Source organism: Neoarius graeffei, chromosome 8 (genome assembly GCF_027579695.1).
Source record: "Neoarius graeffei isolate fNeoGra1 chromosome 8, fNeoGra1.pri, whole genome shotgun sequence".
Classification (NCBI taxonomy): domain Eukaryota; kingdom Metazoa; phylum Chordata; class Actinopteri; order Siluriformes; family Ariidae; genus Neoarius; species Neoarius graeffei.
In genome coordinates this window covers 36,830,760-36,855,825 of record NC_083576.1, presented here as the reverse complement: position 1 = coordinate 36,855,825, position 25,066 = coordinate 36,830,760, and the positions used below count along the sequence as shown (strand labels likewise).

Below are 25,066 nucleotides of genomic sequence, written 5' to 3'. Positions count from 1 at the left end.
TTCTCTTGAACTTTAATTAAATCTTTTTTTATTAATTGGATTTTCTGGTTTGTTTCTCTGCTTTTGGCTCCTACTCACCACATCTCGTCACCCATAACACCACCCAACAGTTGATGACAGGGACATTGTAAAACTGTGAAGAACCACCACCCCCCCCAAAAAAAAGAAAGAAAGAAAGAAAAAACACGACCAACAGCATTCACAGGGTAGGGGTGAAGGTGTCACAATCCACCTTTCAAAAAAGACTTTGAGAGCAGAAGTATAGAAGCCATACCAATACATGTAAACTATTCATCAGCAGTAAGAATGGGTTGGACAGATTGCAATGTGCAAAGAAATACAGAGATGAGTACACTAAGGTTCTAGAACCAAGCTTAACCTCCACCAAAGAGAAGGAAAGGACAAAGTGTGGAGAAAACAAATATTAAGTATGATTTATTTTAAGTCGGGTGGCATGGTCATGCAGTGGTTAGCACTGTCACTTCACAGCAAGAAGGTTCTGGGTTCAATCCCAGTGGCCAATGGTGGTCTTTCTATGTGGAGTTTACATGTTCTCCCCATGTCTATGTGGGTTTCCTCTGAGTGCTCTGGTTCCCCCCACAGTCCAAAGACATGCAGTTAGGTTAACTGGCTACTCTAAACTGCTTAGAGGTGTGAATGGTTATTTGTCTGGTGAAGCCGTGACAGGTCCAGCAAGCCAGCAGTAGATGAAGTGTGCTCTCGATAGATACACTGACAGGCCAATTGGCCTACAGGGTGTCAGGATAAAATAAATACATTTACTTTAAAAATATCAGTTAGAATAATTTTACACATCTAAACATTGGCCTTGCTATTCCAGTACTTTTGGAGGGGACTGTGTATATAAATATATATATGCATATACTTCCTATAACTGCAGACTTATGTAGTAATTAGAATACCACATATCTAAACACAAATAATTATTTTTCATAATTTATTTCAGTAATACTATTGTAATGTGGACTTTAAGCTTAAAATTAATTTGCAGTTGTCTGCAGTTACAGATAAACTATGTCTGATGATATGTGCTGAAGAGCAAAACAACTGGTGATATGAAAATTAGCAGGAAGCAAAAGAGGAACTGGTAAAGAAGTCCTGTGAAAGGGTGGGGTTTACTCAACTGTTGTGCACATAGAAACTTTCTGAATAAAAGAAATAGAGAAGTTAAACGTATGTGCCACCACCAAAATCGTCTCTAAAAACTGTTCACAGGAAATATTGGAGAAAACAATCAGGTAGGCATTCTGGAATTCTATTAATGTAGGAAGAAAATTCAATTGGGACTTTATTTTACATTAAGCATCTAAGGGCTTTAAAGAGTTCTAAAAGTTCACAATGGCGTTCTTTGACCAAGTTGTAATTGTTTACTGGGAAACATTTATGAAAGATAAAACAAATAATCCAGTCTAATAAATTTACTGTAATGTTTTCAGTTTGTTTCCTTATGTCTTAAAAACCTGCATATGCTGTGACAGAGTACTCAAAATAAGAGGTTTTTTTTAATGTCTTCATTAATGGCTGAATGGTTTCCCCTATATTTTCTTTGGCTTTGTGTTCATTATACCTTGTCTTAATACAAACAGACAACAAGCTTTTATATTACATTCACTGTCCCTTGCTAATTTAAATGTGCAGCACAAGATGTTGTTAGTGAGGATTTATTTAAAGCAACAGTAATATATACCCATAGATCATATATGCAAATATCTTGCGTCAAAATCTTCCGCAATAGCTAAATAAACCTTAACTACTTAGTTTAATGCTTTCTTAAGATATTATTATATTTTCCTTGATTGCTTTTGCTAATATCAGAATATCCAGAATAAAGCTATATGTTTAAACTCATGCAACCTAGTGAAAGAATACTAATCACAGAAAAAGACAGCTTAATATCTGCCTCATATATAGTTCAGACACAAATTAACATTTGTAAGATTTAATTAAAGACTTGTGTTTGTTGGAAATTATAGTTAGTATAATGTAGTAAGTGCATAACTACCTGCCTTTCTTGACCATTTTCATGTCAACACTAAACCATACTAACAGTGGAAGCTAATACCATGCTTACAAATAATATTACCCAGAAATAGCATATATAAAGAAAAATGCAGTGAGCTCATGACAGACCCTTGTGGAACACTAAACTTCACCTTAGTATGCATAGAAAAGTCACCATTTACATCAACAACCTGATAATGATGAGGCAAATAAGAGTTGAGCCAGGAGAGGACCATTCCCTTAACTTTCAATTTTCTATTCTATCAAAGAAAATGGTATGATCAATGGTGTCAAAGGCTGCACTAAGTTCAAGCAACACAAACAAGGAGATACAGCCCTGATCAGAGGCCAGTAGTAGGTCATTTACTACTGTAACCAGAGCTGTCTTTGCATGATGAGGTCTAAATCCTGACTGATACATTTCATTGATGTTATTCCTATGTAGATATGGACATAACTGCTGTGTCACAGATTTTTCTAGGATCTTGGAGATGAAGGGGTGGTTTGATATTGGCCTATAATTGGACAGCTGACAGGGGTTGAGGTCAAGTTTTTTAATCAGGGGTTGGTTTGATAACTGCTAGTTTAAAGGATTTGGGACATAGCCAGTTCTAAGGGAATAATTTATTATTTTTAGAAGAGGTTCAATTGCTTCTGGTATTATCTGTTTGAAGAATTGTGTAGGTCAGGGATCTAGTCCACAAGTTGAAGATTTTAATGAGGAAAATTGTGAAATTAGTTCAGTTTCTCTAAGGGGAATAAAACATTCTAATTGCTGATTTGATACAGTTATATTGTTATCTCAAGGGTTACTTATCAAATTGTCAGGCTTTAAATTAATAGTTTGAATATCTCATCTCATTATCTCTAGCCGCTTTATCCTGTTCTACAGGGTCGCAGGCAAGCTGGAGCCTATCCCAGCCGACTACAGGCGAAAGGCGGGGTACACCCTGGACAAGTCGCCAGGTCATCACAGGGCTGACACATTGACACAGACAACCATTCACACTCACGGTCAATTTAGAGTCACCAGTTAACCTAACCTGCATGTCTTTGGGGGAAACCGGAGCACCCGGAGGAAACCCACACGGACACGGGGAGAACATGCAAACACCACACAGAAAGGCCCTCGCCAGCCACGGGGCTCGAACCTGGACCTTCTTTCTGTGAGGCGACAGCACTAACCACTACACCACCGTGCCGCCCTTAGTTTGAATATTTTGCCTGATATTTTTGAGTTTTGTCATTGAAAAAAATAAATTAAGTTATTGCTACTACATATTGAGTGTGTAGGCTTCTGTGGTCTTATTTTAGTTAATTTTGAGACAGTATTAAATAAGAATTTAGGGTTATTTTTGTTATCTCCTATTAAGGTGGAGAGATACATTGATCTAGCAGCATAAAGAGCTTTTCTATACTTCAAGAGGCTCTCCTTCCATGTGTATTGGAATACTACCCATTTTGTTTGATGCCATTTACATTTTTGAGTGGTCTGTTTTAAGGTGCATGTGTAATCATTATATCAGGGTGCTAGTTTTTTCTCTAATTATTTTTCTTTTAAGTGGAGCTACATGGAATGTTGACTCTAAGCAATCAGTTGCCTGATCCAGTTCTGTGGGTTCTGACAGTGATCCAATCAAAGTTGATAACTCTGGGGGATTATTAATAAAACTTTGTGCAGTAGTTGATGTGAATTTACATTTGGCACAGTAATGTGGCAACATGCATATATTATTGCTAAGACATATTTCGAATGAGATAATGATCCGATGTAGCTTCAGACTATGGAAGTGTGACTATTTTCTATATTTAATCCAAATGTTACTATTAGATCAAGGGGGTGACCACCATTATGAGTAGGTCTTATGACGTTCTGATTAACCCCTACTGAAACTAGAATGGACACAATGTTTTCAGAGGGTCAAAGAGAATATTATAGTCTCCAACAACTAAGGCTTTGTCTAAGGAAACAACTAACTTTGAGATGAAAACCGTAAATTCAGATTTTTTTTTAGAATATGGCCCTGGGGGTCTGTCAGTAATAATTAGTGGTATCAATTGGGTAGATTTTTTTTTTTTACTACATCTGGTATGTTAGTATAAAGAACTTCCAATGCATTGAATTCATGATCAGGTTTTTGTGTTATGACTAGATTATCATTATAAATAATTGTGACGCCTAGCGGCCAATGAGGGCCTTTCTGTGTGGAGTTTGCATGTTCTCTCTGTGTCTGCGTGGGTTTCCTCTGGGTACTCCTGTTTCCCCCACAGTCCAAAGACATGCAGGTTAGGCTAATTGGTGGCTCTAAATTGACCATAGGTGTGAATGTGAGTGTGAATGGTTGTTTGTCTCTATGTGTTAACCCTGCGATGACCTGGTGACTTTTCTAGGGTGTATCTTGCCGCTTGCCCATAGTCAGCTGGGATAGGCTCCAGCATGCCTGCAACCCTGTACAGGATAAGCAGCTACAGATAATGGATGGATGGATAATTGCGATGCCTCCTCCTATTCCAGTTAGACGAGGCTGGTGTATATAACTTTATCTAGGAGGACTAGTTTCATTTAATGCTACACACTCATTTTGTTTAATCCACATTTCTGTTAAACATTAAGTTTGATCTAATTTTATGTTAATTAGCTTACTAGAACAAACTGTGAGTATTTCTACTTGTTTGTATAGCTCGGGGAACAAACATTGTCTCAACATAGTGGATCATGATTGATTACTCTGTGCAGCTAGCAGACCATTGGTTTAGCCTCTTTGTCTACTCCTTGGCCTAGGCTCTGGATAGTGACAAATTATCTAGGTCTGTTCTGAGACTATGAGCTACACTGCAAGAAATGAGAGCAGCATCTTCCCAAGCGGGATGAATACTGTCCCATCTTAACAGGCCCACATTGTTTTTCTAGCACCACCTGGACAACCAGCAGTTCAGTGACCATAACCTGCTGTAAGTTACATTGCCATGCCACATAGGGTTGGTGCCAGAGTACATTACAGCATTGGACATCGCGTTCGCTAATTTAAACACCTCTACAAAGTTACTTTTAGTAACCTCAGACTGAAGAAGGAGCATACCATTAGGGCTTTCATGAATAACTATCTTTGAAAACTTATACTTGCCTAAGACCCTAAGATTACCTGCTCTGTCCGGCACCCTGGCTCCCAGTATACACCTAACTAAACCTGCTAGTGCCCTTAAAGACCTAGCTAATTTCATGTGCCATAAGATGGAGTCTCCTATAAGACTCAGGTCTCAGGTTTCTCAGCAGGTGCTTCACTGAGGAGAGCAAACCTGTGACATGTGAAGCAGAGAGGAGTGGTGCTCCTGTAGGCGAGCCTTGGCTTTCTCTTTGGCTTTGTAATTATGCTGCTGAGTCATCACCCATTCACCCTGCTCAGAGGGCTCGAATGCCGGAGTTGAGGAATTGCTAACTCCACCTAAGGCATTCAGATTTTCCCCTGCAGAAACTACATTGCTCTCACTCCCACTAACCCTCTCTAGAGCTTGGATTCACATCTCTATTGCTGCAATCTCCTCCGTCAGAGAAGATAAAATACTCATGGAAAACAAATTGTCAATAGGAACTACGTCACAGGAACTGTGTCACCAATGTGATTAGACAATTCTTGATGCTTCCAGCTGACTTCAAATTTATACACAATAGCCCTCCTTTGTCAATCTAACGTAGAAATCAGCATGGATCTGAGTGTAGAAATCACCTTATGAGAAGGTTCACGTGTGATTCATAAAATGTTTGTATCTCACCAATCACAGCATAAGAATGAACAGGCATTGATGAATGTGGCAGCTGAAAACAATCGTCATTTTAATATTATGCCCCTCAGTTTAGAGGCTGAAACCCTAGAGTTTACAACATGGAGATGCATAATACATCATCAGTCGAAGTCAGAAAAATCCCCGTGGTCCCGAAAAACCCTCTTGCATCTTATATATACTGTATGGAGGTGTAGAGTTCTTCTAACAGAGCCAGATGTGCCATTGCCAAGATTTGATGACTGGCAAAGCTCTTGTTTAAATAGGTGACTGAATAAGCATCTAACCCATCACACTGCAAATTAGTTAGCCTACCCACTGCTTTTAATTGCTTGTGATTATCAGCAGTAGTGTAGTCTAAAATGAAAGAAGAATTAATCATACACCAAAAAACTGTTAACCCTACTAATTGCAAACAATTTGAATCATATTTATGTAAGGGATAGGATATATGACACATAGTCAATGTAGGCCTTTACAAAATATAATATTTTGCCATAGACTTAGGGTGACCAGATTTCCCTAGTCTGAAACTGGGACACTTTTGCGCGCGACCATGCTCGTGCACGCACACCTTTTTTTTACGTAAACGTGACACTCAGAGAGGTGCTCTTATCATTTTGTTGAAGCTCACATTTATCAACATCTCACATGAAATAAAACAAACAGGCATTTTGTTATCTAGTAGCATAGAGGTATACAGATCAGTTAAATTATGGTCAGACAACAGATTTTGTAATGGCTGAGAATAGGCCAGGCTATGTCCATATGCCAAATTTAAACTGATTTATTTCACCTGTTTGTGAGAACACCAAGAAGAATGCATATGCACATGTAGGCTATATCTCTAATGCACTATAGCATGAACTTAAAAAGTAGATATGTGACCTCAACACAGTACGGAAGCCGAGAGAGGCCCGTCATATAATCCTTTTTTTTATTCACCTTGTTATCCCGAGATAATGACATAATTAATTCAGGATCTCGAGAAAACAACACAACTAATTCGAGAGCTCGAGAAAACAAAACCGTTATTCCAAGATCTCGAGAAAACAAAACAATTATTTCATGATCTCGAGTAAACAGCTGAGAAATGGTTCATTCAGGTGCGCCAAGAGACTTGTGATATGCTGACTTTGGGGCTATTTCTCATTCTGTATAGACGCAACTTTGGTCATTAGAATGTCTGGAATAATTGATCACCTAATAAGGCAATATTTTGATCAGGCGTTGACACAGGGAGAGATTGCATTAAGTCTTTTAATAAGGGATAATTTCAAAATTAGTCCGCGGCACCTCCGCAGAAGACTGGCCCGGCTTCATCTCTACTGACGGAGATACAGTGATCCAGCTGAGATCATGAAATAATTGCTTTGTTTTCTCGAGATTTCGAATTAGTTGTGTTGTTTTCTTGAGATTCTGAATTAATTATGTCATTATCTCGGAATAACGGTTTTGTTTTCTCGAGATCTCGAATTAGTTGTGTTGTTTTCTCGAGATCCTGAATTAATTATGTCATTATCTCGGGATAACAAGGTGAATTAAAGCCGCAAGCGGCCTTGACGGGCCCTCGCGCCAGCGGCCAGGGGGGGCGGGGGCATGCGTCCCCGCGAAATACCGTAAAGAGTCTGCTTGCCAAGTTTGACCAATCAGAAGCTGCAATATCATTTGTGCCATAACCAGCACCCCCAGGGGTGAAAGTGCACAAAATTTGGCGGATATGTCAGGAGAGCTATGAAGAGTTTGCGTATGAAGTTTGATGACAATTGAGTAAATAGAAGATGAGAGATAGATTTTTGAAGAATAAATTTTTTGGTTTTTCCCATGTCAGAAGGTGGCGCTATGCTGTACATGAGCGATTATGAGTTGGAGAAATAAGTGTCTACAACAGCAACGCACTATCACAAGGTAGTGGTGTGAAGGAAAAGCATTATGGAGTAATTTACCAAAAACCCGTTTTGGAGAAATTGCGTCGGCCAAAAACAGCGCCCCCCATGGACGAAAATTCCCAAAATGTGGTATACATGACATGGGCGGTAGTAAGAGGGTGGCCGTGAAGTTTGACCAAATTTGAGGAAAGATTGGATTGTTTGCCCAAAAATAGCGCCCCCAGTGGCGAAATATCACAGAAAATGGGGAACATGTCAGAAGCCCAATGAGGGATTTGCGTGTGAAGTATGAGCAGTTTTGAGCAATTAGAAGATTTGTTATGAATTTTTAAGCATGTAAAATTTTGCATTAAAAATTGATTGACGTATAACTTCTGAGCGGTTTAAGCTACGTGAAACTTATTTAGTAACTTTTGTCAGCCATGTCTGTAGATGATGTGTATCAATTTTGGTGACATTCCTATGAACAGTCTAGGAGGAGTTGCGCCGTCTTCGTGGCCATGCATTTCGCACAAAAGTGAAATTACCTCACTTCCTGTTGGGCGTGGCTAATGCATTGGCATTACATTTTTGTCCGGCTTAGTGAGATACATATGCGTACCAAATGGCATGCCACTCCTACAAACTACATGGCAACCAGGCACCTTAAAGCGGGAGGCCAAAATCACAACGAGTTAGGGGGCGCTATAGAGGCCCTGAGGCCCGGCTGGATCTGGGCTTTTGGTTCTCAGTAGCGGTGGCAGTCTAAGAAAAAGGAGCCAAATTTCGTGCGTTGTCGACCATGGCAAGCGCCCCAATAAGGGTCTTGAAAAGAGTTTGCTTGCCAAGTTTGACAAATCAGAAGCTGCAATATCATTTCCGCCATAACCAGCACCCCCAGGGGCGAAAGTGCACAAAATTTGGCGGACATGTCAGGTGAGCAATGAAGAGTTTGCGTATGAAGTTTGATGACAATTGAGTAAATAGAAGAAGAGATATAGATTTTTGAAGAATAAATTTTTTGGTTTTTCCCATGTCAGAAGGTGGCGCTATGCTGTACATGAGCGATTATGAGTTGGAAAAATAAGTGTCTACAACAGGAACGCACTATCACAAGGTAGTGGTGTGAAGGAAAAGCATTATGGAATTATTTACCAAAAACCCGTTTTGGAGCAATTGCGTCGGCCTAAAACAGCGCCCCCCATGGACGAAAATTCCCAAAATGCGGTATACATGACATGGGTGGTAGTAAGAGGTTGGCCGTGAAGTTTGACCAAATTTGAGGAAAGATTGGATTTTTTGCCCAAAAATAGCGCCCCCAGTGGCGAAATATCACAGAAATTGGGTAAAATGTCCGAAGCCCAATGAGTGATTTGCGTGTGAAGTATGAGCAGTTTTGAGCAATTAGAAGATTTGTTATGAATTTTTTAGCATGTAAAATTTTGAAGTGAAAATTGATTGACGTATAACTTCTGAACGTTTTATCCTACGTGAAACGTATTTAGTAACTTTTGTCAGCCATGTCTGTAGATGATGTGTATCAATTTTGGTGACATTCCCATGAACGGTCTAGGAGGAGTTGCGCCGTCTTCGTGGCCATGCATTTCGCACAAAAGTAAAATTACCTCACTTCCTGTTGGGCGTGGCTATGCATTCATAGAACTTTTTTTGTTCGTCTCAGTAAGATACATATGTGAACCAAATTTCGTTCCTCTACGACAAACTATATGGCAACCAGGAGCCTTCGAAAAAAGGCAAAATTTTCAAGGCGTTAGGGGGCGCTATAGAGGCCCAGAGCCCCGCCCAGATCTGGGGTTTTGGATCTGAGTAGCGTAGGGGATGCCGATAAAATGATCCAAAATATGCGCGTTTTCGTCCACAGGAAGTGCCCCAAAAAAGGCCGAACAGCGACCGCGACTAAGGAATAATAATAATAATAATAAGAATAATAATAATAATAATAATAATAAATAATAATAAAAAACCGAACAAGATCAATAGGGCCTTCGCCCTATAGGGCTCGGGCCCTAATAAAAAAAGATTACCCCACAGGAGCACACATCATTTGCAGCATAGGCTACCCAACTCAGTACAAGAACACTGTGTGCAGTCAGCTTCGTGCACATTGTTCTGCACCTCTCGGAGGAAGGGGTAGGTGCCCTGTAAATCTTTGGAAAAGGTACATTTTCTTTTCGGCATAATTGCTGCGGCATTACTGCTGCTAGCTGCTAGACAAAGAACATTCGCACCAGTTAATGTTTATTTTATTGTTGCATGGCAACACGTTCTGTTGTCTGGAATAATGTGGCTAAATAAACACCCATGCCACAGGGCCAGGGGGCAGTAACCAGGAAAGTTTGCAATTCCTGTCAATTCATCAAAATAGTAAATGCAGACATTTCTCCGCTAATGATTCCCACGCTGCTCAGTCGCAAACGTCGCAAGTGGCGAAAACCGGGACATATCCGTGTCCCGACAGACTTTTCTCGGGACTCGGGACACACAACCCCAAATCGGGACTGACCCGGTAAAACCGGGACGTCTGGTCACCCTACATAGACTACATATTTTTAAGTGATGAATATGTGACCGCATGTGCTTAGATGCCAGTCAAAATATATAGTCTAATAACAATTCTCTTACCAGGTGCGTTGTTAGACATACCGTAATGCTCTACTTGGTCACAGCCCCCACATTACTCAAATCACACAATTTTTTCATGAATGACTGCTGCATGCATGCAGTATGCTATAGTCATGTTAACATTCCTCAATACTGATTCTTTTTTTTTTTGCATGATGATATATGGATTGCTGACAAGGCTGAAGTTAGCTCCTTATTTGCAGAGTTTCAATTTTACCTTACATGCTGCACAGCTTACTGAAATGACACTATTGTGCCTGTAGGGGGAGTCTTTTACAGAGGCTTACCTTCAGAACTTTGTTTAGTTTTTGATTCACAGAAACTTGTTAACAGTTGGTTGACTTTTTTGTTACCACTTTAAGGAAAGTACATATCTTTTTTGTTACCACTTTAAGGAAAGTACTTTCATCTTCTTTTTTAGAAACTATAACCCTGTAGCAGTTCGTATGGGTGAAGCACAGAAAGACAGCAGGCCAGGGTTAAGTTCCACAAAGAAACTCTTTTATTCTAGCTTTTCAGCTTTACTTACTCACTCACACCGTCACACACTCTACACACACACACACACACACACACACACACACACACATGCGTTGTGGTAGGGAGGGAGCCCCCTTTCTCTGCTCTCTCTCTCCTTATATAGGGCGCGGTCACTGGGGAAGACGCACAAACACAGATTAACCAACATCAGGTGCAGTGATTCTGCCACTTACCTTCCCTGACTCCGCCCTCCGGTCACAGGCCGACGCTTGACCACGTCCCCACTGCCACAAACCCCAAATCAGAAGAAGTTAGGATGGTACATTTAGATTGAAAGTAAAACTGAAAACAATGATTTGCAAATAATATTTGACCTATATTTCCTTCAAAACAACACAGCAGCACAATATTTGATGTTTTACCTCATGATTTTTTTTTTTAAATAAACACATTTCAATTTTGATTCTTGCAACACACATAAAAAATTGGGCCGGGAAAGCATTTACCACTTTATCATGTTGTGATTCCTTCTCATAACACTTAAAAGATGTGAAAGGACTCTAGACAGCAAGTGATGAAACGTTTCGGGTGTTATTTTGCCCCATTCATGCTGCAAACAGCTCTTAAGGTGTATAGGATCGACATTGCCATATTTTTTATTTCAAAATTCACCACACATTCTCTACTGGGGACAGAGGGGGTAGGCACCCTCTTCTTCCACAGCCATGCCTTTGTAATGTGTGCAGAATGTGCATTGTCTTGTTGAAATACCCCTGTAAAAGATGTTGTCTTGAACGCAGCATATGTTGCTCCAAAGTCACAATGTACTTTTCTGAATTTATGCTGCCACCACAGAAGTGTAAGTTACCTTTCTTCTTTTTTTATTTGTATTTTTCACAGACAGCAGGAAATATTTAACATCTGCATCACTGCAAATACAATAGTCCCAAAGCAATTCAGCTATCTGTTCTTTTACAGTATGAACACCACTCACAAAACAAACACGCCAACAAACCAACAAAAAACAAAACAAAGTGCCTACAAACATAAATAACAATTGACATTGACCTCTGCTCATACAGAACAGTTACATATATACAGCTAAACAGACATGTTCTCTATATAGTTCAAAAAAGGCCCCCAAATCTGGTTGAATAGTTCTTCTTTCCCCCTAACATTGAAAGTAACTCGCTCATATAGGGTGATTTTTGTCAGTAGCTCAGTCCATTCTTTAAATGAGCAAGACGTAGATGATTTCCAGTGTCTCAGGATAATGCGACATCCTGATACAGTTGCCAAACGTACCCATAACTTGTATCTTTTAGTTATTTTGATGTTTTCTGGCAGCAAACCAAAAATACATAAATCTGGTGACATAGAGAGATCGCATTGAAGAAGAGAACTTAAAAGATTCACAATCCCATCCCAGAGATCAACATTTTTTTCACATTCGTACAACATATGGTATGAATCAAAGTCCCAGTTTCTTTCTGACATTTCCAACAAGTATAGCTGTCCATTAATTTCAGTTTGGCTAGTTTACTGGGGGTCCAGTACTTTCTATGGAGCAGTTTGTACTGAATGAGCTGAGATTGCGTTTCCTGTGAGCTAATATACCAAGACTCAACCAACCACTTCCACGTATCTTCTAGAATTGGAGTGCCTAAGTCTTTCTCCCAACACAACCTCAATCCCTCTAATTTGGGGGCTTGCGCCTCTCTGATAAGATGGTAGAAAGTAGAGGCTTTTTTAAAGCCAGGTTTCATAAATACCTCCTGAAAACCAGATGGCGGGTCTGGGACAGACTTCAATTTAGCTCTAATACAATGTGAGAGTTGTAAATATTTCCAATACTCCTTTAGATCAAGGTTAAATTCTTGTTTGATATCACTAAATGATTTAATACCATTGTCACTAAACATATCCCCCAATAGATTAATACCAGATTTGGACCATGTTTCCCACATAAATGTTTTTTTACCAATTAGCAATTTTTTATTAAACCAAATGGAAGCTTTGGTTGAAAGAAAAGGACAAATATTAATAAGTTGGTAAGACCTCGACCATGTTTCTTGTACAAAAGCCAAAACTGGGTTGTCAAAGGGTGTTCGTCTACCACTCTGGGTGAGAAAGGCCTCTAATGTAGTCGGGGCCAAAAGCCCTTCCTCCATGTTCACCCATGATGGCCTCTGATCTGGAAATGTGTAAAGTTTATACATTTTCGCTAATTGGGAGAGAGAGAATGCATAGTGGTACCAGTCCACCCTAGACAAAGCCAGACCGCCCCTAACTTTGGCAGCATATAGTTTAGACCTACTAAAAGCTGGCTTTTTACCCGCCCACACAAAGTCCTCCACAATTTTGTTGTAAAGTTTAAGCAGGCATTGCGGAAAGGTCAAAGGTAGCATATACATAATATACTGAATCTTTGGGGAAATAATCATCTTAACTAAGTTAATACTGCCTAATAAAGAAAGATTAATTTTTGCCCAGTTCTGCAGAAGAGATCTAATATTTTGTATAACTGGATTAATATTTACATGCATGATTTTATCCAAACCAGGGGTCAATTTAATCCCCAGGTAAGTCATACCCATAGGCATCCATTTAAATTGCCATGAGCTCCTAATGGCAGGGGGGCACATTTTAGAAAGAGGCATAGCCTCTGACTTTGAGCAATTAATGGTATAACCAGATATTTCAGAAAATGAGTCAATAATTGAGGACATAGACGGCACTGCCACATCAGGATAACATGAAATCAAAAGAATGTCGTCAGCATACAAAAAAGTTTGTGTTCTTCTTGCCCCATATGTACCCCTTTGATATGTTTACATTCACGTAATGCAATTGCAAGGGGTTCAAGAAATAAAGCAAAAATCAGTGGCGATAAAGGTGAGCCCTGTCTAGTACCTCGACTAAGATTAAAGGACGGTGACATTATCCCATTCGTAAGAACAGTAGCCATAGGATCAGTGTACACTAACTCCAACCACTGCATAAAAGACTGACCAAAACCAAATTTTCTTAACGTGTAAAATAAAAAAGCGTATTCCACTTTATTGAATGCCTTCTCGGCGTCTAGGGAGAAGGCGACAACAGGATCTGGGTTATTTCTGCTCTTCCAAAATATGTGCAATATCCTCCGCAGGTTATCAGCTGAACATCTATGCTTAACAAAACCCACCTGGTCCCCATGCACTAAACTAGGAAGCACTTTCTCAAGCCTAATTGCAAGAACCTTGGAAATAATTTTTTCATCCACATTAATCAACGAAATTGGACGGTAGTTACCACAATGTTGAGGGTCTTTCCCTTTTTTGTGTAATAATGTAATAACTGCTGATCTCATGCTAGGTGGCAGTCTACCCCTCTCCAGAGCGTCTGTATAGACTGCTAATAACCTAGGAGCCAGTTCTTCCACAAAAATTTTATAGAAATCTGATGGAAATCCATCATTACCAGGCGACTTGCCCAACTTAAGACTTTTGATAGCCTGTTTTATTTCAGTTATAGTAAGCTCTTCTTCTAGCCCCGCTCTCTGTTCCCTCGTCAAAGTAGGTGTTTTAATTGAAGAAAAGAATTCTGATAATCTTTGTTCCTCTACAGGTCCATTAGAGGTATATAACTCTTTATAAAACTTAGTAAACACCTCATTAATCTCCATCTTATCAGTGGTCAGTGTATTATTATCCTCATTGAAAATGGAGGGAATTAAGTTATTAGACTGTATTTGACATACTCTATGTGCAAGTAATTTGCCAGTTTTCTCACCCTGTTCAAAATATTTCTGATTTAGACAGAACATGGCATGTTCAACTTTCTTCTGTAATATGCTATTTAGATCAAATTTCAGTTTAATTAATTTATTCCATATTTCCTCGTCTGGATGTGACATTTGTTGTTTTTCAAGAGCCTTAATGTCCTGTTCTAACCTCAACATTTCCCCCCTCTTGGCCTTTTTCATCAAGGAGCTATATTGAATAAGACAGCCCCTTATATAGGCTTTGAAAGCATCCCAGGTGAGGCCAACATCTTTAATAGATCCTTCATTACATTCCCAGAATTCCTTCATTTTCAACCTAATATATTCACAATAGCTCTTATTGTGTAAGAGTGAACTGTTAAGACGCCACCTAAATGAGGGTGGAACTTTTTCCCTACTAGACAAGAAGAGCTCAATTGGGGCGTGATCAGTTACAACAATGTTACCAATAGATGACCCAATAGTTTGACCCACCAAGGAGCGAGATATAAGGAAGTACAGTGGTGCTTGAAAGTTTGTGAACCCTTTAGAATTTTCGATATTTCTGCATAAATATGACCTAAAACATCATCAGATTTTCACACAAGTCCTAAAAGTAGACAAAGAGAACCCAGTTAAACAAAAGAGACAAAAATATTATACTTGGTCATTTATTTATTGAGGAAAATGATCCAATATTACATATCTATGAGTGGCAAAAGTATGTGAACCTCTAGGATTAGCAGTTAATTTGAAGGTGAAATTAGAGTCAGGTGTTTTCAGTCAATGGGATGACAATCAGGTGTGAGTGGGCACCCTGTTTTATTTAAAGAACAGGGATCTATCAAAGTCTGATCTTCACAACACATGTTTGTGGAAGTGTATCATGGCACGAACAAAGGAGATTTCTGAGGACCTCAGAAAAGGTGTTGTTGACGCTCATCGGGCTGGAAAAGGTTACAAAACCATCTCTAAAGAGTTTGGACTCCACCAATCCACAGTCAGACAGATTGTGTATAAATGGAGGAAATTCAAGACCATTGTTACCCTCCCCAGGAGTGGTCGACCAACAAAGATCACTCCAAGAGCAAGGTGTGTAATAGTTGGCGAGGTCACAAAGGACCCCAGGGTAACTTCTAAGCAACTGAAGGTCTCTCTCACATTGGCTAATGTTAATGTTCATGAGTCCACCATCAGGAGAACACTGAACAACAAAGTGTTATGTTTGGAGAAAGGAAAACACTGCATTTCAGCATAAGAACCTTATCCCATCTGTGAAACATGGTGGTGGTAGTATCATGGTTTGGGCCTGTTTTGCTACATCTGGGCCAGGACAGCTTGCCATCATTGATGGAACAATGAATTCTGAATTATACCAGTGAATTCTAAAGGAAAATGTCAGGACATCTGTCCATGAACTGAATCTCAAGAAAAGGTGGGTCAAGCAGCAAGACAACGACCCTAAGCACACAAGTCGTTCTACCAAAGAATGGTTAAAGAAGAAAAAAGTTAATGTTTTGGAATGGCCAAGTCAAAGTCCTGACCTTAATCTAATGGAAATGTTATGGAAGGACCTGAAGTGAGCAGTTCATGTAAGGAAACCTACTAACATCCCAGAGTTGAAGCTGTTCTGTACGGAGGAACGGGCTAAAATTCCTCCAAGCCAGTGTGCAGGACTGATCAACAGTTACTGGAAACATTTAGTTGCAGTTATTGCTGCACAAGGGGGTCACACCAGATACTCAAAGCAAAAGTTCACATACTTTTGCCACTCATAGATATGTAATCTCATCTCATCTCATTATCTCTAGCCACTTTATCCTTCTACAGGGTCGCAGGCAAGCTGGAGCCTATCCCAGCTGACTACGGGCGAAAGGCGGGGTACACCCTGGACAAGTCGCCAGGTCATCACAGGGCCGACACATAGACACAGACAACCATTCACACTCACATTCACACCTACGGTCAATTTAGAGTCACCAGTTAACCTAACCTGCATGTCTTTGGACTGTGGGGGAAACCGGAGCACCCGGAGGAAACCCACGCGGACACGGGGAGAACATGCAAACTCCACACAGAAAGGCCCTCGCCGGACCCGGGGTTCGAACCCAGGACCTTCTTGCTGTGAGGCGACAGCGCTAACCACTACACCACCGTGCCGCCCTAGATATGTAATATTGGATCATTTTCCTCAATCAATAAATGACCAGGTATAATATTTTTGTCTCATTTGTTTAACTGGGTTCTCTTTATCTACTTTTAGGACTTGTGTGAAAATCTGATGATGTTTTAGATCACATTTTTGCAGAAATATAGAAAATTCTAAAGGGTTCACAAACTTTCAAGCACCACTGTAATCTATCCTAGAATATGTAGAATGTGGATGGGAGAAAAATGTGTAGTCACATTCTTGTGGATGGAGCACTCTCCATATATCCACTAAGGCCAGCTCATCTGACACCACATCCAAAGCCGCACACACGGGATCGTGTATTTGTTTGGGTTTTGAAGACTTGTCTAGAAACACATCCCTGACCTGGTTGAAATCCCCTCCAATAATAATATCCGTATTCTCAATATTACGTATTAAATTGGAAATTTCATGGAAAAAGTCAGGTTGAGGAGAGTTGGGGGCATAAATATTCACCACAGTCACCTTCTGACCCTCTAGCACAGCATCCAAAATCACCCATCTACCATCTTTATCAGCATAATGTTTGAAAACCTGGAAGTCAAAGTTTCTTTTAACCAGTATAACCACGCCTCTTTTCCTACTAGAGAATGTACTAAAGTACACCTGGCCCACCCAGTCTCTTTTAAGTTTTAAAGATTCTTCCTCATCAAGATGAGTTTCCTGAATAAGAGCAATGTCCGTCTTTTTCTGCTTTAAATAAGTCAGGATTTTCTTCCTTTTAACTACATTATGACAACCCGCTATATTCCATGAAACTATTTTACACACTGTCATAAAGCCATATAACCCATATTATAGCACAAGCCCAAATAATTACATTCTGTTTAACCCATAATATTGCAGCACACCATTCTTGATATAACCCAGAGGTCAATATAGATTCAACAATGCAAAATAGTAGGCACATCAATAATAAAACAAAAAACAAAAAAGACAAAAACCGTTGGGTAGAACTAAACCCAACATAACAAATATTCAGCAGGTCCGTAGCACTCATTGGTCCCATTTGGCCACCCTCCTCACTCGTTCCTCCCCACCCCCTCTGACTATCTGTATCAAAACAAAAACGCCGTAGAGATATTCAAACAACGTCAGTTAGCAGCTCTAATAATAAAAACCCTAAAAATAATTTCCCTGTAACGTTTCCAAGCCCATAGGCTATACATTTTCCCCATAAAGAATAAGTAAAGTTATCCCATTAGGCTAATAAGCCAGCAACAGGGAAGATATGTGAATCAACTATTACCTGTCATTATTATAAGTAATTAGATTAAGCTGTGTTAACCAGTATCCTCAGTTTCTGAAGGCACCAGATCTCCGTCATCCTCCACTTCGATTGGCAAGAGTCCGCTGATGAATCGTTTTGCCTCTGTGGGACTGGAGAACTTGTGTTGTTCGTTGTTCACGGAGAAGGACATGATGGCAAGAAAGCGCAGTGCATAGAGAATCTTGCGCTGTTGCAGCAAGGTGCGCACCCCGTCAAACTTCTTGCGTTTCTCTAGGACCTCTGGCGCATAGTCCTGAAACAGGCGCACTCTCATGCCTCTCCAGACAATCTTCTTCTTCTTTCTAGCTGCCACCATAACGTGCGTCTTGGCTTTATCCCTTAAAAAGCGGGCAATGATGTGTCTAGGTCTCGGATCCTCCTCGTCGGATTTAGGGCCCACGCGATGAATTCTATCGATTTCAAACCAAGCATCTTCCCCTTCAATTTGCAACACCTCAGACAGCAGGGTTTTCACACAACCCTCTAGGTCAGAGCCCTCTGTCCCCTCTTTGACACCAGAGATTCTAACATTTTGACGTCGGAAAAAGCCCTCTAGAGCCGTCAGTTTTTCTTGCAGGTGGCGGTTCTGTTTCTCCAACTCTCTCCTGGTTGAGCTCGCTTTGTTCTCCTCGTCCTCCAGGCGGGAAATTCTTGTTTCTGCTTCGTCCATCCTACCGCCAAGAGTTGTCACCATTTCATTAAGATTCTCAATACCACCTTTCACTACAGTCATGTCGTTAGCTAACTGCTCAAGAATAGATCTTATGGCAGTCAGTTCACCAACAACATTGTCCTTCGATAGATTTTTAGATTCAGCAGGTGGCTCTGCCATCTTCAATGAAGTTGTAGCCGGCGAAGTTTGTGTAGGTTTCCCTCAAGAAGCAGTAGGCTGATTCCATGTAAAATAGTGACTTTTTTGACTCATCACACTGCAGTAAAGCTACCTAAATCAATATATTGTAAAATTATTGACATTACATGAATATTAACGAGGGTTTGAGGAATTCTGAGCTCCGCTCTGGTTTAGGCAGCCATCCTGGGCGGGTGTACCACGTGACTCATCCCGTAAGTTACCTTTCTCAAGGGCACTGACACAACCCCATATCATGACAGACCCTGGTTTTGGACTTGTTGCTGGTAACAGTCTGGATGGTCCTTTTCGTCTTTGGTCCAGAGCACACGGATTCCATTTCTTACACACACACACACACACACACACACACACACACACACACACACACAAAAAGACCTGGAATACTGATTCGTCTGATCACAATACACATTTCCAATTTGTGATGGTCTATTCCAGATGCTTCCAAACCCAGAGAAGTCAACAGTGCTTCTAGGGTGACCAGATGTCCCGGTTTTACCGGGACAGTCCCGATTTGGGGTTGTGTGCCTCGAGTCCCGACAAAAGTCTGTCAGGACACGGATATGTCCCAGTTTTCACCACTCGCGACGTTTGCGACTGAGCAGCGTGGGAATCATTAGCGGAGAAATGTCTACATTTAATATTTTGATGAATTGACAGGAATCGCAAACTTTCCTGGTTACTGCCCCCTGGCCCTGTGGCATGGGTGTTTATTTAGCCACATTATTCCAGACAACAGAATGTGTTGCCATGCAACAATAAAATAAACATTAACTGGCGTGAATGTTCTTTGTCTAGCAGCTAGCAGCAGTAATGCCGCAGCAATTATGCTGAAAAGAAAATGTACCTTTTCCAAAGATTTACAGGGCACCTACCCCTTCCTTCGAGAGGTGCAGAACAATGCGCACGAAGTCTACTGCACACATTGTAAGTGTTCCTTCTCCGTAGCCCACGGTGGTAACGCCGATATACAGGATCACATTAAAACGGCTAAACACAAGAGGTGGGTTGAGGCAGGGCTAATGCATTTTGTTTAGGGTGGGTGGATTGACAGTCGCCTTAGCTTTGTTCCTGTGCTTTGTTCTTGTACTGAGTTGGGTAGCCTATGTTGCAAATGATGTGCGCTCCTGTGGGGGCTTTCCTCGGGCTGTCGCCCCTCTCCTCCTTTATTGCTGTTTTGTTTGAGTGTATATTCTCAAATCACTTGTCTCTTTTTTGTTTCTGTTTAACATACCATTCTGACAGTTTGGCCATATTGCTGTGTTGAACAGCTTGTTGCACCTTCCATTAAAGTGTTCACTTTTGTACACATCTTCTTGCTTTATTCATTCAGTTGTGGGGAATGGTTAGTAAGGTTGATTCTGACCTAGGCTATGTTGAGGTCACATATCTACTTTTTAAGTTCATGCTATAGTGCATACAATTTTAGAGATATAGCCTACATGTGCATATGCATTCTTCTTGGTGTTCTCACAAACAGGTGAAATAAATCAGTTTAAATTTGATTGCTTGATTGATTGATTGATTGATTGATTCTGAACAAAAAAGAAGAAAGATATAAAAATAAAAATTTAAATAAAAAATACAATAATCAAAACATCATCATAAACAAACAGAATAGCGTAGCCACAAGGCAATAACATAACAATGTTCAGAAAGGATTAGGAAGAAGTAATAACTTATCCAATCCTAACCCTCTATACCACCGCTAATCAAATGTCACTTTCCACCCTAATAAACTATATATACAAAAGAAAACAAAAGCAATAAACAAAAAAGAAAACATACCAACATACCAAAACATACCGACATGGTATAATATCGACCAAATCAAATCATATATACAGATACTTATGTTATGCATATATACACACATACAATACATATATACAGCACATACATATACACATACCTATAACTATACACTAAATACAAGAAGACCAGTCACAGACTTACTCTCAATTTCATCATCACCTATATAGTCTGCCTGTCCTCATTCTCATATATTTTTATTAACATGTTTTTATATAATTTTTTAAACAGTTTTATGTTGGTGCTATTTTTGAGTTCATTTTCCAGACCATTCCACAATTTCACCCCACAGACCGTTATGCACATACTTTTCATAGTTGTTCTAACATTTACTCTCTTAAAATTCATTTCCCCTCTCAGGTTATACCCACCCTGCCTTTCCATAAACTTATTTTGTACCTCACCCGGAAGAAGGTTATGTCTTGCTTTATACATAATTTGTGCAGTCTTGTGTTTAACCAGATCAGTGAATTTCAGAGTGTGTGCTTTTACGAATAATGCGTTTGTATGCTCAAGATATCCCGTATTATTGACAATTCTTATTGCTCTTTTTTGTAATGTGCATAACGGCTGCAGGTTAGATTTGTAGGTATTACCCCATATCTCCACACAGTAGCTCAGATATGGAAGTATGAGTGCATTATACAGAGTATGTAGTGATTTATAGTCCAGAATGTGTCTTGATTTCCCCAAAATTGCAGTAATCTTTGCTATTTTTGCTTTAACATGATTAATATGCGGTTTCCAGCAGACTTTATGATCAACAATCACACCCAGAAATTTTATTTCATACACTCTTTCTATGGTTATGTTGTCAATTTTCAATTCAACTTGAGGGTTCGACTTATATTTTCCAAATAACATAATCTTTGTTTTACTCAAATTCAATGACAATTTGTTTACGTTAAACCACCTTTTTAAATTTATTCATTTCGGTTGTGATTGTTTCCATAAGCTGCTGTGCATTGTCCCCGGCGCAAAAGATGTTTGTATCATCAGCAAATAATATGCATTTCATTATACTTGATACATTACATAAATCATTAATGTACAATATAAACAGTTTAGGACCTAAGACAGACCCTTGCGGTACTCCACATGTTATGGGCAAATACTCAGATGTGTGATCTCCAATTTTTACAAATTGTTGCCTGTTACTTAAGTAGCTCCTCACCCAGTCCAAACCAACCCCTCTGATACCATACGTCTCTAATTTTTTGAATAGAATGTCGTGATTTATTGTATCAAATGCTTTCTTTAGATCTATGAAAATTCCCATAACATGTTTTTTATTGTCTATACCATTTGTGATTTTCTCGATAAGTTCCATTAATGCCAGGGTTGTTGATCTGTCTTTCCGGAATCCATATTGACTGTCAGTTAAAAGTTTATATTTTTCAATGAAGTTGTCTAGTTTTGCTGTGAACAGTTTTTCGAGGATCTTGGAGAACTGAGAGAGTAAAGAAACTGGCCTGTAATTTGTGTAATGGTGTCTATCTCCACATTTATATAAAGGTATAACTTTAGCTATTTTCATGTTGTTTGGAAATTTAACAGATTGAAAAGACATATTACATATGTGAGTAAATGGTTCTGCAATTTCTTCAATAACTTTTTTTATTAAACTCATATCAATATCATTCCAGTCAGTGGAGGTTTTACTTTCACTTCTCCTTACAATGTCTATGACCTCTTTTATGCCAACTGCACCAAGGAATATAGATTTAGGATTTCTCTCCCATCGAGCAGCCTCCGCCCCTCCAGGTGTGTCTGTATCCTGAATCTTTTCTGCCAAATCTGATCCCACATTTACAAAGAATCTATTAAAACCATTTACCACTTCCTCCATATTATTTATTGATCTGTCATTCTCAATATAATGGTCAGGGTAGCTTGTGTTTTTGTTTTTAGCTCTATTCCTAATAATACTATTCAGTACATTCCATAGCCCCTTCATGTTATTTTTATTACTATCTAATAATTTATTATAATATTCCTTCTTACATGTCCTCATAATGCTGGTTAATTTATTCTTGTATTTTTTATATTTAATTTCTGCCTCCAAAGTTCTTTTTTTATGAATTGTCTATACAGCGTGTTCTTTTTTTTACAGGCATTTTTTAATCCTTTGGTGATCCATGGCCTATGGACATAGCCTGGCCTATTCTCAGCCATTACAAAATCAGTTGTCTGACCACAATTTAACTGATCTGTATACCACTATGCTACTAGATAACAAAATGCCTGTTTGTTTTATTTCATGTGAGATGTTGATAAATGTGAGCTTCAACAAAATGATAAGAGCACCTCTCTGAGTGTCACGTTTACGTAAAAAAAAGGTGTGCGTGCATGAGCATGGTCGCGCGCAAAAGTGTCCCGGTTTCAGACTAGGGAAATCTGGTCACCCTATTCTGGACGCAGTTAACGTAAGGCTTCCTTTTTGCACAGTAAAGTTTTGCACACCTGGCATTTGTGGATGTAACTCTGCATTGTAGTGCTTTACCAAGATTTGCCAAAGCAATCAAGAGATCATATGATTATACCAACTATAAATGAATGACTATTCTTGATGCAATGACATCTGAAGGATTGGAGATCTTGGGTATTCAGCTTAGCCTTGAGCCCTTGCCCTATTAGCACCAAAATTCCTCTAGATTCCTTGAATCCTCCTCAAAAACAAGACCATTCCTGGATACTGATTTTGTATCAAATCATGATTACAATCAGTAGTATCGTGGTGTAGTGGTTAGCACTGTCACCTCACAGCAAGAAGGTCCTGGGTTCGAGCCCAGCAGCTGATGAGGGCCTTTCTGTGCGGAGTTTGCAAGTTCTCCCACTGTCTGTGTGGGTTTCCTCTGGGTGCTCTAGTTTCCCCCACAGTCCAAAGACATGCAGGTTAGGATAACTGGTGGCTCTAAATTGACTGTAAGTGTGAATGGTTGTTTGTCTCTATATGTTAGCTCTGCAATGACCTGGTGACTTGTCCAGGGTGTACCCTGGCTCTCGCCCATAGTCAGCTGGGAAAGGCTCCAGCTTGCCTGCAACCCTGCACAGGATAAGTGGCTACAGATAATGGATGGATGATTACAATCATCTGTTGACATCACCTGTTTCAAATCACGTCATTATTTAATTGTTTTACCTCATTACTTGCCCTAAATTGCCCCGTCCTAACTTTTTTTGGAATGTGTTGCAGGCTTGAAACATAGGAATGGATGTAAATTCACAAATGAAATGAAGATGACCAGACAAACCATTAAATATCTTTGGTTCTTCCTGTCTGCATTGAAATCCAAGTGAAAGTAAATTTAAAAGTCACTGCTTTCTTTTTGTCTTGAGTTATTTCAGTTGTATGTTTGGGGTCGGTGTCTTGTTGATGTCATCTTCTATTAAAGCCTCCTCAAATATGTCCTAGTACATCACTCCATTCATGCCCCAGTATTGTTTGCAGAGAAGCACCCCCTTGTCATTAGTCTGAGAACACATTGTGAAGTCTTGTGTGGCACACCAGTCCAAGAACAATTAGATGTAGTTCCATGAATGTTCCACCTACATATTATGGAATCAGTTATACTGACAGGGATGTTTAAGATCTTTTCTATGACTCTGTAGTTTTTCCTTTCAAGTGTTGAGAACCCTGAAATTCCTTCACCTTTACCATGGTTGAATGTTTTTAATATAGTTTTTTTAATCATAATGTTCCAAATATAGTGTCAGAATACTTTTTTCCTATCAATTTTGTAATTATTTAAATCAAATTACCTTCTTATCTTTTTATGCTTATGAATACCTAATTTCTGTTCATATTTCTAATTTGTACATTTTATAGGTACAAGGTCAAAGGATGTGTGTGTAAATTTGAAGTGGATACTAAGTATATTATATATAAGATACTGGAAGTATATTAAATAACAAAAACAAAAGTGTTGAAATAATTATTTTCCCTCATTGTACATTTTCATCCAGGGCTTGTAAATAAGGGCTGATTTTTGGTAACTAAATAATGACACTATAGAATTTGTTTTTGGTCCTGAAGTTTAAGGCCCTGTAGAGAACCAAATGGTATTTTATTATATCTGGATATGTAAAATCATAGAACTGAAAAAGAGTGTACTTTATTTTTCTTATCACTGTACTAGGACTTTAATCCAAGGTTGCAATAAAACTGAAAATTCATCAGGCATAATTTTATATGCATTTTGTAAGTTACTGCTGTAGAATTAAAAAATTTTAGAATTAGACTTATGTTCTGTATTAATAGACATAGAATGGCCCATTATATCTTAGTATTTATTCCACACTGGCCTTTAGCATCAGAGGTCTTTACTAGGAAGCATCAGAGTATTTTACTCTGTATGAGTAACAATAGGCTAATTAATTTAAA

General features: G+C 39.3%; 1 protein-coding gene across 4 annotated transcripts in view; it reads left to right on the top strand.

Annotated features, from left to right (window-relative positions):
- The first annotated feature begins 1,139 nt into the window (after nucleotides 1–1,139).
- Nucleotides 1,140–25,066, top strand: part of btk (Bruton agammaglobulinemia tyrosine kinase) — a 210,830-nt gene continuing 186,903 nt past the window's right edge. For all 4 annotated transcript variants that reach the window (XM_060927617.1, XM_060927615.1, XM_060927613.1 and 1 more), the window contains exon 1: nucleotides 1,140–1,259. The gene's annotated coding sequence lies outside the window, so the exon portion shown is untranslated. The remainder of the gene's footprint in view (nucleotides 1,260–25,066) is intronic.